The sequence below is a fragment of the Triturus cristatus genome, chromosome 2_2, assembly GCF_964204655.1.
Source record: "Triturus cristatus chromosome 2_2, aTriCri1.1, whole genome shotgun sequence".
In the NCBI taxonomy this organism is placed as follows: domain Eukaryota; kingdom Metazoa; phylum Chordata; class Amphibia; order Caudata; family Salamandridae; genus Triturus; species Triturus cristatus.
This window is the reverse complement of record NC_140582.1, coordinates 339,549,291-339,563,551: the sequence shown is the minus strand read 5'-3', so window position 1 is coordinate 339,563,551 and position 14,261 is coordinate 339,549,291. Positions and strand designations below refer to the sequence as shown.

At 46.0% G+C, this 14,261-nt stretch overlaps 1 long non-coding RNA gene across 3 annotated transcripts in view; it reads right to left on the bottom strand.

Moving 5' to 3' along the window:
* Window positions 1-314: 314 nt before the first annotated feature.
* LOC146862256 (uncharacterized) overlaps window positions 315-14,261 on the bottom strand; it is a 90,395-nt gene continuing 76,448 nt past the window's right edge. For all 3 annotated transcript variants that reach the window (XR_014978401.1, XR_014978400.1, XR_014978402.1), the window contains 6 exons: window positions 3,249-3,313; window positions 2,817-2,944; window positions 2,071-2,135; window positions 1,297-1,444; window positions 1,031-1,079; window positions 315-444 (listed from right to left, as the gene is read on the bottom strand). This is a non-coding gene — a long non-coding RNA (uncharacterized LOC146862256). The remainder of the gene's footprint in view (window positions 445-1,030; window positions 1,080-1,296; window positions 1,445-2,070; window positions 2,136-2,816; window positions 2,945-3,248; window positions 3,314-14,261) is intronic.

The following is a 14,261-nucleotide window of genomic DNA, read 5'->3' as shown; positions in this document are numbered from 1 at the left end:
CACCTTTCCCTATACCAGTCCGCCCGCAGCTGTTCCTCTGTGAGCCGGCCCGCAGCTATCCCTCTGCGAACCGACGGGCCGCAGCTCTCCCTCTACGAGCCAGCCAGTCGGCTCGCAGCTCTTCATCTACGAGCCAGCCCGCTGGCTAGCAAGTCTCTGACAACAGATGTAATGGAGCCAACGATCATGCAGGTCGGACACCCAACACTGCTCCGACACCCCCCGCCAGCTGCCCCTTGTCCGCCATCCTCCCTCACCCCCCACCCCCACAAACTGGTTAATGTTCTAAAAACTTTAATATGAAGATGCTTGTGAGGTTGGACAAATAAGAATCTTAGTCATGTATGGATTTACATATAAAACAAATTATTAAAACAAAACAACAACAAATAAAACTATGTACAGCCATGTCGTGTCATCGCTGGACCATTTGTGAATCACAGCCTGCAAGATAAAAAGAAAGATAAGATGGTGCGTCATGCACCCAGCAAAGGAGAAAGACAAAGAGAGAAAGAGTGAGGGAGAAAGAGAGAAACAAATAAAGAGTGAGAGAGAGAGGAAGACAAAGAAAGAGAGAATGAGAGAGAGTGAGAGACAGAAAGAGTGAGACACAAAGAAGAGAGAAAAAGAGAAACATTGTGAGAGAGAGGAAGAGAGAGAAAGAGTGAGAGAGAGGAAGAGAGACAGAAAGAGTGAGAGAGAGAGGAAGACAGAGAAAGAGTGAGAGAGAGATAGAAAGAGAGAAAGAAACAGTGTGAGAGAGAGGAAGAGAGAGAGAGTGAGAGAGAGAGAGAGGAAGACAGAGAAAGGGTGAGAGAGAGATAGAAAGAGAGAAAGAGTAAGATACAAGGAAAAGAGAGAGAGAGATACAGTGTGAGAGAGAGGAAGAGAGAGAGAGAAAGAGAGAGAGAGGAAGAGAGAGAAAGAAAGAATGAGAGAGAGGAAGAGACAGAGAAATAGAAAGTGTGAGAGAGAGAATGGAAGAGATGGAGAGGGAGTGTTGACACTGGAGAAAATCTTCGCAGCTCACCTTTGTGCCTCCGGTGTGTCTCCAACCATGTGCCCTTAAATTTAGTAATCTGAAAGATAGTATAGAATTAGTAATTGCAGAGTACATACAACTGCACACAACTAATTCTCTGTTTCGGCAATGCGCACTCAGGCTGCTGCAGCTCTTCCACTCCCACTGCTCTGAGGTGTCTGTGCGCTCTTGTGCGCCCAGGCTGCTGCACACTATCCACTGCGACCCCCCAGAGGTGACTGCCAGCTGGTGTGGAAAGAAGTCTCTCTGCTCACCTTCCGCCACAAGCGTGTGTGTAAGAGGGAGCACCACGTGTCAAAGCATCTTTCTCAGGCATTGTCAGGATGGCCACGCATCATCGCAGGGTCTACACGCGTTCAGCTGTGGTGGTGTTGGGGGGGACATCGATTCGTGAATCACAGCCTGTTAGATAAAAAGCAAGCTATTATTGTGCGTCATGCGTCCATCGAAGGAGAGAGAAAGAGAGAGAGAGAAAGAAATAGTGAGAGGAAGACAGAGAGAAAGAGAGAAACAGTGGTAGTGAGTGGAAGAGAGAGAGAAAAAGAAAGAAAGAGTGAGAGGAAATCAGAGAGAAAGAGTAAGAGAGACGAAGAGAGAGAGAAATAGTGAGAGAGAGAGAGAAAGAGTGAGAGAGAGGAAGAGAGAGAGAGAGTGAGAGAGAGTAAGAGAGAGAGAGAGAGTGAGAGAAAGGAAGAGAGAGAGAAAGAGTGAGAGTGAGGAAGGGAGTGAGAGAGAAAGAGTGAGAGAGAGGAAGACAGAGAAAGAGAGAAAGAGTGAGATACTAGGAAGAGAAAAACAGTGTGAGAGAGGAAGAAAGAGAGAGAGAAACAGTGTGAGATGGAGGAAGAGAGAAAGAGTGAGAGAAAGGAAGAAAGAATGAGAGAGAGAAGAAGAGACAGAGAAAGAGAGAAATAGTGTGAGGGAGAGAAGGAAGAGATAGAGAGTGAGAGAGAGAAAGAGTGTGAGTGACAGAAAGGAAGATATGGAGTGTGAGTGTTGACACTGTGGAGAAAATCCTCACAGCTCACCTTTCTGAGACCGGTGTGTCTCCAACCATGTGCCGGGATATAGGGCAACCCTCAAGCTTAGTCATCTGAAACATGGAATCAGTAATGGATGAGTACATACAAGTGCACAATTTGTGAATCACAGCCTGCAGGACAAAAAGAAAGATAAGATGGTGCGTCATGTGTCCAGCAAAGGAGAGAGAGAGAGAGAGAGAAAGAGAGAAAGAGTGAGAGAGAGAGAGAGAGAGAGAGAGAGAGAGAGAGAGAGAAAGAAAGAAAGAAAGAAAGAAAGACTGAGTGAGAGAGAGAGAGAGAGGAAGACAGAGAAAAAGAGTGAGAGAGAGAAAGAGAGAAAGAGTGAGATACAAGGAAGAGAGAAACAGTGTGAGAGAGAGGAAGAGAGAGAGAGAGAAACAGAGAGAGAGAGAAAGAGTGAGAGAGTATGGAATTAGTAATGGATGAGTACATACAACTGCGCATGCCTAAATCGCTGTCCCGCCTTTGTGTATCCAGGCTAGTGTACCTCATCCACTTCCACTGCCCAGAGGTGTCTACTCGCTGCTGTTCACCCAGGCTGCTGCACCCCATCCACTTCCACTGCCCAGAGGTGTATGACAGCCGCTGCACACCCAGGCTGCTGCATCCCATGCACTCCCACTGCCCAGAGGTGACTGCGTGCCGCTGTGCACCCAGGCTGCTGCACCCCATCCACTCCCACTGCCCAGAGGTGACTGCCCGCCGCTGCGCAAACAAGCCTCTCTGCTCACCTTACATCACCGGCGTGTGTCCACCACATGCCGAAGAAACCTCCTCACCCGTTGTGTACATGCGGCGAAGCAGAGCTCACAATTTAGGTTGAGTGTTGATTACAGGATGGCCACGCATCATCGCAGGCCTGCAAGACAAAAAGCAAAATAAGATTGTGCGTCATGCGTCCATCAAAGGAGACAGAAAGAGTGAGAGAGAAAGAAAGAGTGAGAGGAAGAGAAAGAGAGAAAGAGTGAGAGAGACTAAGAGAGAGAGAAACAGTGAGAGAGAGGAAGAGAGAGAGAGAAAGAGTGTGAGAAACAGGAAGAGAGAGAGAAAGAGAGAAACAGTGTGAGAAGAAGAGAGAGAGAGAAAGAGTGTGAAGGAGAGAAAGGAAGAGATGAAGAGGGACAGTGAGTGTCCATACTGTTGACAAAACCCTCACAGCTCACCTTTACTACCCCGCTGTGCCTCCAAGCACGTGCTGGGACCTAGTGGAGCCCTCAAGCTCCCACATCTGAAACAAAGTACAGAATTAGTAATGAGAGAGTATATACGACTCTGTACGCCTAAATCGCTGTGCCGCCTTTGTGTATCCACTCCCAACTCCCAGACGTATTTGCCCACCACTGCGCACCCAGGTCTCACTGCTCACCTTTTCGCAGACAGGGCACCCTCCACATCATGCAGTCCCGCTCAGCAGGCCAGCAGGTCTCTCATTTGGTACTGCATCTTTATTTTGCCATGGTAGAGGACATACTAGTGCAACTATCATCATCGCAGTTTGCACACCTGCTCAGTCTTTGCAGTGCCATTAACTCAGTGACCAGTGAGGCCATGCATGTGGCAGTAGGCCTCCCTGTTCGGTGGCTCAGGACTACATGAGGTGTACGGACCACTGGGATGGGCCATCACAGTGCATGTGGTGGGAGCAACTCTAAAATGGCGTAGAGCACGTGTGCCTGGTCTTTTTTATTGGTAGGGTAATGAGTCCTGAGATGCCTTTGCTGGATGGGTGTGGTGTGGGTGTATGCCAGCCGCGAAGGAGTGGCTGTGGCATACTGACAACTAGACCTGTGGCCAGCAGATCACTACAATGAAAATCTGGGCCATGTAGCGTTGTTGTCCTTCCCTGTAAGCGTAAGCAGAGTGGGCTGGCCGGACGTATGCCAGTCCTGCGTGAGGCTGTGAAGAATGACTCCGGAGCTATGGGCGTGGCTCCATCGTGAGCTGTATGAGGAATCAACTGATGCGGCACTGTTGCCAGATTGGGCTAGATCACGCACAATTGGGCTATATTTTTCCCGGTTGTGCGGTAAAACTTTTGTTTGTGCTAGTTGCCAGATTATAAATATATACACAGCGCTCCAGCAAACTAGTATGTTAAAGTGCTTTATTAGACAAATATTTACTTAGCAGCCTGCTGCAACATCAATTCCAATGCAATCACCGCCTGCTTGACGATGTCCCTGCCCCTCCTTCCTTAAAGTAGCAATATTGGGCTACCTCAGACTACTTTTGGGTTGTCTTTGGGCTAGAGAATGCTTAAAAATCTGGCAACACTGGCCCCGGTGTTCTTGTTGTAGTGCTGCCGTCGCCTGTTTTGCAAGCGTCAATGTGTCACTCTGTGAGCCAAGTCTCACAACATGGCCAACATGGAAGGTGCGGGGAATCACTGACCCTACATTCATCCATAGTTCCACACAAGAAAGATGGTGGACATGACACACCTGTGTGGATGTGAATTTTTATTGCACATTCAGTGGAGTATTGCAGCTGTAGCAATACTGGGCCATGCAAAGTCCAAAATTCAGTTTTTGGGACATGGAGGGCAGCCAATTAGAGACCAGCTCGTTGTCGGAGTTAGGCTGCGCCAACATATGTACTTATAAAATCACTCCGCCAATCCCCACGCACTTATAAATTCACTATACACTCTCCTTGCAGTACTCTACGTACGTACTTGTACAATGACCGAGACAAAGTTACATAACCAAAGTTTTCTCCCACTGTCAAAGGTAAGTTGGTTGCATACACTGTCCAGAGCACAATGTAATGTGGTAGGGCCCAGGGGCAGCATGTTGCATACATAATGAACACACGGACACAGATAGATAGTGGAACTGAGTACGGGCACGTGCGCTCGACTCCTTTTTATTACCAGGGTCACATGTCCAGTGATGTCTGTGCTGGATGTGTGTGGGGTGAGTGTAAGCCAGCCCTCCGGAATTGGTTGGTGCTGGCAAGAAGTAGAACAGTAATCATTGGATCAGACAAAGCGATTCAATCATAAAGGGTCAATGATTTGTGCTGCACTAAGTTAGGGGCACCAGATGTGAAATAATTCGCAAAAGATTCTATTGTAAAAGGTCAATGAGTTGTGCTGCACTGAGATAGGGGCATTAGAAGCATTCAGCGTGTGCCCAGCCAGCGATGATGCGTGGTCCGGGCGGGCTGCACTGGGAGCGATGTCTCTTGCCTACTGGACTGCGTCATCTGCAATTGCGACTCGATGTGAATTGTAAGCTCTGCTATCCGCAATGTAGATGGAAGGCAGTAGTCAGCACAGACATCGAGGAATGCTTTTTTCACTTCCTCTTAAGAAAATCTGAGGACATAGAGTACAATTCTGTCTGCAATTAATAAATCATGTCTCAATGTAAATTGTGAGCTCTGCTGACTGCAGTGTAGGTAACAAAAGATGAAATATGTATGGAATACATTGTCGAAATGTGTAGGTTTCGGGAACGTTATAGTTAGTTGCCTACTGGACTCTGAAATTCATGAATCAAGACTGAATTCAAACTGTGAGCTCTGCTGGTCGCATTATAGACTGCCATTCAGTGTTCCTTTGGACTTGCAAGATGAATTTCGTGATTGTACTAAAGCTATAATTGATATCAAAAAAGTTCTTGAAGCAAGGATACTAAAAGGGTATTATTTAGGTTTCGAAGACGTTGTAGTTAGTTGCCTACTGGACTCTGTAATTAATGAATAAACACTCAATTGTAATTGTGAGCCGTGCTGACCGCAGTGTAGGCCAGAGGCAGCGGTCAGCAAGGGCCCACAGCCACATGGCGTTCAGTAGAGCTGCACAGTTATTGGCAATTCAGCGTGTGTGCAGCCAGCGATGATAAGTGGTGCACTGAGTTAGTGGCACCTGAAGCAACCAGCGTGTGCGCACCCTGCGATGATGCGTCGTCCGAGTGGGCTGCACTGGGAGAAATGTCTTTTGCCTACTGAATTCTGCCTTAATACGGCCATGTGGTGATGACTTGTGGTGCAGTGAGTTAGTGGCACCTGAAGCACTCAGCGTGTGCGCACCCTGCAATGATGCATGGTCCGGGTGGGCCACACTGGTAGGAATGTCTTTTGTCTAATGAATTCTGCCTCAGTAAGGCCACATGGCGGTGACTTGTGGTGCACTGAGTTAGTGGCATCAGAAGCATTCAGCGTGAGCATACCCTGCAGTGATGCGTGGTCCGGGCGGGCCGCCCTGGCAGCAATGTCCTTTGCCTACTGAATTCTGCCTTTATATGGCCACCTGGCGATGACTTGTGGTGCAGTGAGTTAGTGGCACCTGAAGCACTCAGCCTGTGCGCACCCTGCGATGATGTGTGGTCCGGGTGGGCCGCACTGGTAGCAATGTCTTTTGTCTAATGAATTCTGCCTCAGTAAGGCCACGTGGCAGTGACTTGTGGTGCACTGAATTAGTGGCACCTGAAGCACGCAGCGTGTGCTCACTCTGCGATGATGCGTGGTCCGGGCGGGCCGCACTGGTAGCAATGTCTTTTGTCTAATTAATTCTGCCTCAGTAAGGCCATGTTGCGGTGACTTGTGGTGCACTGAGTTAGTGGCACCTGAAGTACTCAGCGTGTGTGCACCCTGCGATGATGCGTGGTCCGAGCAGGCCGCACTGGGAGGAATGTGTCTTGCCTACTGGACTGCATCATCTGCAATCGCCACTCCATCTGAATTGTGAGCCCTGCTGTCCGCAGTGTAGTTTGAAGGCAGAGTCTGTACAGACATAAGTCTGCGGTGCTGTGCTGCTATGTTCGCAGGGGGCGTGTGTTGAGGAGGCTGGCGGATATCGCGGCAGCTATGTGACAGGGTGAGGGCCGCTGTTCTGGCAGATGCATTGGCTTTCACACAACTGAACCACGCCCAGAGTCCCGGCCTATTTATTCACACTTCTAGGCTGAAGTGGCATATGTTGGACCAGCACACTGCGCTTCCGCTTACAGGGAACGATGATACAGGTACATGAACGAGATCTTCCCGACTGCCTGAGGTAACATGGTTGCGTCCACTGTCCGCAACACTACAAGTCTCAGCAGTATATGTACACATGGAGAGGTTTGTGCTCTGCATAGTGAGGTATGTCCAGCACATCACCGCTACACTTGGTATTTTGGGCATTATTATTGATTATTATTGATGGGTGACTTGCGTCCTTCACACATGTTTGGTTGCCACATCACGCAACATTCAGCTATTGTGTCGCTGAGGGGCCATGCCATTTTTGAAAGGTCCACTGTCCTGTTGTGCGCTTGCTCGGTGGTAGTAGGGGGGGTCCGGAGGTGAGGTCCTAAGGGTGGTGGCAGTGGGTTTTGTGGCCTTCTTGGGTGTCGGAGGTGAATGATCAGTAGGTCTATGACATGTGTTGGTCTTCAGATGTGATTCTGGGCTGGGCTCCCTTACACACTGTAGGTAGTCTTCCTACTTTACACCAGTAAAAGGCAGATGGTACACTCCTACTGCTAACGCAGCTTATCGCCTGTTTTTGGATCGCACCGCAGATTTGGCTGCTCGTTGAAAATATTGGGAAGTGGTGTTTTCGTGTTATTTTTGTACAGGAACGCCTACTCTGCATATTATTTGCATTAGTTTTTGCTCTCATTTGTGGCAATTTTGTTTGCGGAAGCTATTATTGGAAAACTGGCCATATCGCATGTTTTCACCAGGTTGAAAATGGAATGATAATTTAAAATTACTGAGAAAACCATAGATTTAATGAACATTATAATTAGAAATTAGCATTTAAAAAACCTTTGAAATTCACTCAAAAAACATTGGTTTCAGGGACGTTATAGTTACAAATTATCATTTTAAAAACCTTCGAAATTCAATGAAAAAAAACATAGTTTTCAGGGATGTTATAGTTAGTTGCGCATTTCACTCGTACAAAACCATAGAAATTTGGCCGTTATACTTAGTAGAGCTAACTATAACTCGCGCCCCAGCAATACACTGCTGATGACATCACTCATGACACGGTCAGTGACATCACTGATGACATCACTGATGTCATCTCAAATGACATCACTGATGACGTCACTGATGGCATCATCCACGTGATAATTTGATGCACCTCTTCACACCCTAATATAACCTTTGATACACTCACTCTAAAATACTGGCTACCATTTTCTAAACCATAGACAAATCAATAGCAGTTACTATATGCCCACTGACTACTTCCTAGTTACACACACACATTCATTCATTCACCCATACAGTAACTCATACATACAGTCAATCAATATAGCACTAATATATTTACTCATACATCTATACAAACACTCATACACTGTCACTCATCCATAGAGTTATTGACGCACGTAGCTAGTCATGTAAAGAATCTATAACACTGCCGTTTACGCACCTATACAGTAATACATTCAGTATCTAACCTATTCATACAAATAGTAATATATACTGACTCTCTTATACAATCACTGACACAAGCACACACTCATTTATACAGCAACTCTCACAATTACTCACTATCACAGTCATTTATATACTCCAAAACTCACATATACTGCCTTTCACATATATTGTTACTCACACATATACCAGTGAGATATACATTCACTCTCCAACACAGTGATACACACACACACTCACTGAAACAGCTATTTCCACATGCACTATTGAACCCATACGCCTAGTAAATTAGCCACTCACACATGTTGTCAGAAAGTTACATACCGCCCACCCACCTACACACACAAACACTGAGCCACTAATACTAGGCCTGGGCAAAAATTTCGTTCCGTTCGCGGAAATTGCGATAATTTGACATTTTTGCGTTCCGCGGAGAGCGCGAAAATGTCAAAAATTCCGGTTTCCGCAGCTTGGCGATAATTTGTTTCTTGCTCGCGCTGTAAAATGATACATTCTCGCGCGCGCGCGATCGCCTTACCTGAATCCCTGCGTTCGCCGACAAGTTTTCTTGATCCGGTCGCGTTCTCCATGAGATGTTGTATTGTTTTTAGCCATTTGCGCTGTCTCGCGACAGTTCGCGCCCGCAGTGACGTCATGCGTCGCGCGATCACGTCTTTCTTCTCGCGATCATGCACCGCGAGAACAACTCAAAACAAGATGGCCGCGCCCGCAAGCAACCACATGGGTAAGTTGGCGACCCGCAACCATGCAGAAAATCTCGCGAACATGCCGGAAAAAAACTTCCGCATCTTCGCGATATTTCTGCTTGTTTGCGATAATTTTAAACATTCTCGCGATAATTTGCGAAGGTTAATTCCGCAAATTCCGCCCACCCCTAACTAATACTTATGCTACCAATAAGTAAGCCATATAGACAGTCATGTACTTAATCTTCAACCCATGCAGCAGCTTATACAACAACTGAGAGACTGATACAGACATTCACACAGTTTAGTCACTAACCCATGCATTCAGTAAGAGACATTTAACCACTTACCTATACAGTCAGTCATACACCTGTTAAATCCTCCACTCAGACACTTATACACCAACTCATTCTTCCATACACCTTGGCATTAACATATATAAAATATATTTAAAGTTTAAAAAAACACATTCACTGGATGATGTCATCAGTGATGTCATCAGTGATGTCATTTTAGATGTCATCAGTGATGTCATCAGTGATGTCACTGGCCATATCATGAGTTATGTAATATGTGACATCATCAGCAGTGTATTGCGGGGGCGCGAGTTATAGCTAGCTCTACTAACTATAATGGCCGAATTTCTATGGTTTTGTACGAGTGAAATGTGCAACTAACTATAACGTCCCTGAAACCTATGTTTTTTTCAGTGAATTTCAAAGGTTTTTTAAATGCTAATTTGTAACTATAACATCCCTGAAACCTATGTTTTTTTCAGTGTATATATATATATATATATATATGTATATATTCACTGAAAAAACCATAGGTTTCAGGGGCGTTATAGTTAGCTGGACATTTCCCTTGTACAAAACCCTAGATATTCCCCTGTTATAGTTAGTTCAGCTAACTATAACTCGAGCCCCGCAATGCACTGCTGATGACGTCACATATTACATCACTCATGACATGGTCAGTGACATCACAGATGACATCACTGATGACATCTCAAATGACATCACTGATGACATCACTGATGACATCATCCATTGAGCATGTGTTTCTGAACAGTTTTAATATGTTTAAAATATATAGGGAAAGGCCTGTTGAAAAATAAGTGGGTGTACAAGTGTGTGAATGGATGATTTTCTAGGTGTGTAACTGACTCTTTAAGTGAGTCATTAAATGTATCTTACTGCAGACTAGTGACTAAACTGTGTGAATGTCTGTATGTGTCTGTGTGTTGGTGTATAAGTGGCTGCATGGTTTTGTGAATAGCTATATGAGTGTCTATGTGGGTTATTGATTGGTTGTCTGAGTATCTGTATGGGTGCCTGAGTGTTTGTGTGGGTAGGGTGTGTGTGACTCTGTGACTAGATGTGTGAGTGGGTGATTCAGTGGGTGCATGGTTTTAAGAGTGCATCTGTGATGGACTGTATGGTTGGGTGAGTGTATGTATGGGTGTGTTAGTGATTGAATGTATATCTCAGTTGTACATGTGTCAGTAACTACATATGTGAAACGCAGTGTATATGTGTGTAAGAGTATATAACTATCTATATGTGAGAGTGTGTGATTTGGGAGTGGCTGTATGCGCCATAGTGCAAGGATATCTGTGTCATGTGCTGTTTGTTTTTCTGCAGGAAGACACAGAATGTGTTAGTATTTTTATGAGTAAGTGAACTTGAGTGTGTTTAACTGTAGAGGTGAGTAAATTGGACTGTGATTAATTATTTGCATAACTGACTAGATGTGTCAGTACCTCAATGGATGATTGGCGGTGTGTGAGTGTCTATATAGGTGTATAAATGCACAAAGTGACTGTAAGTATGAGTGACTGTACAGGTGAGTGAGTGAGTGGACATGTATGTAGACCTAAAAGTCAATGAGTGGGTGTGTAGTTATTGGTATTGGAGTATCTATGGTTGTCAAAATGGCCATTTGAAATTTTGAGTCGGTGTATCAAAGGTTATATTAGGGTGTGAGAAGATGCACTAATTTATCACATGGTTGACGTCATCAGTGATGTCATCAGTGATGTCACTGACCATGTCATGAGTGATGTAATATGTGACGTCATCAGCAGTGCATTGCGGGGGCTCGAGTTAGCTGAACTAACTATAACAGGGGAATTTCTAGGGTTTTGTACGAGGGAAATGTCCAGCTAACTATAACGCCCCTGACACCTATGGTTTTTTCAGTGAATTTCAAAGGTTTTTTAAATGCCAATTCTTAACTATAACGTGCATGAAACCTATGTTTTTTTCAGTGAATTTCAAAGGTTTTTTAAATGCTAATTCCTATCTATAACTTATCTCTGAAGATATCTGTTTAATGATTTTGATTGGATTTCTATATTTTTCAAATTCAGTGTGTCAATTTCATTAATTACATTTTTTTAAATACTTTATCACCATTTTTTAAACTTATTTTTTCAATTAATTCTTTTAAAAATTAAAAAATATTATTTGAATTTAATGGGTTTTTCAAACATTTTTTTTATATTTTTCAAAATATTTTTTTAACTATATGTTCAGAACTTTATTTTATGTTTTTTTCCATGTTTTTTGGATCTGCGCACCCAACGCTTTAGGAACCGCTCACCCAACGCGAGAGAATCCGTGCACCCAACGCGATAGGATGCGCGCACCATGTGCGCATTTCGCCGTTTTAAAAAAAAAAAAAAGGGGGGCACTAGGAGGTCCTTCTAGAACCCCCTAAGCACCTCTAGAGGGTCAGAGTATTTCCACTCCCAGGGGCAACTTGTCAGTGCGGGCCCCCCTCTTGGAGCCTTGAAAAGGCCCTGGGGACCGCCACCCCCTAGGGCCAGCTCCTTCAGTGTCCCAGGGTGTCCACCCCAGGGACACTGTAGTTTGCAATGACAGGGCGGGAGCCTCGCGGCTCCCACCCTGTCATTGCAAACTGCTTTGCTTCATTGAAGCGAGAGCAGGGAAACCTGCTCTCGCATCAATGAAGCAAAGCTGATTGCTTTTCGACATGGGGAGCAGCATGTTAGCTCCTCCCCATATGGAAAAGCAATGCCGGCACCCGCAGGACACGGGGAGCGTGGGGGATTAGGAAACCCCCTACAGCCCTCAACAGAGGCCAGGCCCCGGGGGGTGGGGTCCTCGGGCCATAAGTGGCATGGGATGGGGGCCACGCGGCCACCCTCCCCAATTAAAAAATAAATAAATTTAAAAAATAATGGCCGGCCCCGGGGGATGGGGTCCCCAGGTCCAAAAAAATGGAAAAAGAAGGGGGCTACACAGCCCCCCTTCTAAAAAAAAGAAGAGAAAAAAAAAGACCGGGATCGAGCCGTAGGCCACGCCCCCTCCTTACACCACTCTGCAAACGCGCCCCCTGGTGCGTTTGCAGAGGGGGAACTAATTCCCCTTGAATACTGGGGGTCCCTGGGGGCCAACTAGCCCACCAGGAACCTCCAGTATGCGCCAGGGGGCTGCATTGCAGAGAGGTGTAATGAGGCCACACCCCTTTTTACACCTCTCTGCAACGCAGCTCCGTGGTGCTTACTGGAGGTACCTGGTGGCCTAGTTGGCCGCTAGGGGACCTCAGGATTCAAGGGGACTTAATCCCCCAACTTAAAACGCGCCATGGGGCGCGTTTGCACAGTGGTGAAGGTAGGGGGCGGGGCCTGAGGTGATACTGTGCAAACACGCCCTGTGGCCCGTTTTAAGTTGGGGAATTCATTCCTCTTCAATCGAGAGGTCCCCTAGGGGCCAACTAGCCCACCAGGTACCTCCAGTAAGCGCCACGGAGCTGCGTTGCAGAGTGTTGTAAAAAGGGGCGTGGCCTCTGAACACCTCTCTGCAACGCAGCTCCCTGGTGCACACTGGAGGTACCTGGTGGGCAAGTTGGCCGCCAGGGGACCTCAGGATTCAAGGGGACTTAATCCCCCAACTTAAAACACGCCACGGGGCGTGTTTTCACAGTAGTGAAGGTAGGGAGCGGGGCCTGAGGTGATATGTGTGCAAACACCCCCTGTGGCGCGTTTTAAGTTGGGGAATTCATTCCTCTTCAATCGAGAGGTCCCCTAGGGGCCAACTAGCCCACCAGGTACCTCCAGTAAGCGCCACGGAGCTGCGTTGCAGAGTGTTGTAAAAAGGGGCGTCGCCTCTGAACACCGCTCTGCAACTCAGCTCCCAGACGCATACTGGAGGTACCTGGTGGGATAGTTGGCCCCCAGGGGACCGCAGGATTGAAGAGGAATTAATTTCCCAACTTAAAGCGCGACACAGGGCATGTTTGCACACGTCACCTCAGGCCCCGCCCCCTTCCTTTACCATTGTACAAATATTCCTCTAAAATCAGCCGAACTACGAATTCCAATTTACTCACCTGTTATCAGGAGAGAACCCAGGGCTGCATCTTTTAGCCCAGCACTGACCCTGAAAAGTAATTCTAAGCGTACTTACTAGTAACTTGTATTTCTTTCCATAGGAATCCATTGTGTGGTTTTCAGCAGAAAAGTTTCAGTATCCATTTTTGAAACGTACAAATATTCCTCTAAAATCAACCGAACTACGAATTACGATTTACTCACCTGTTATCAGGAGAGAACCCAGGGTTGCATCTTTTAGCCCAGCACTGACCCTGAAAAATAATTCTAAGCGCACTTACCAGTAACTTGTATTTCCTACCATAGGAATCCATTGAGTGGTTTTCAGCAGAAAAGTTTCTAAGTGTCCATCTTTGAAACGTACAAATATTCCTCTCAAATCAGCCGAACTTCGAATTTCGATTTACTCACCTGTTATCAGGAGAGAACCCAGGGCTTCATCTTTTAGCCCAGCAGTGACCTTGAAAAGTAATTCTAAGCGTACTTACTAGTAACTTGTATTTCCTTCTGTAGGAATCCATTGTGTGCTTTTAAGTAGAAAAGTTTCTAAGTGTCTATTTTCACAAACTAAAAATATTCCTAAAAAATCGTCTGTATGACTTAAACACATTCTTTCAACTGTTTACAGGAGATTCACCTGTGCTGGATCCAGGATCCACCACTGAGTAAGAAAAAGTAACGATAACACTACTTATCTGCTAAGTGAATTTTCTGCCATAGGATAACATTGG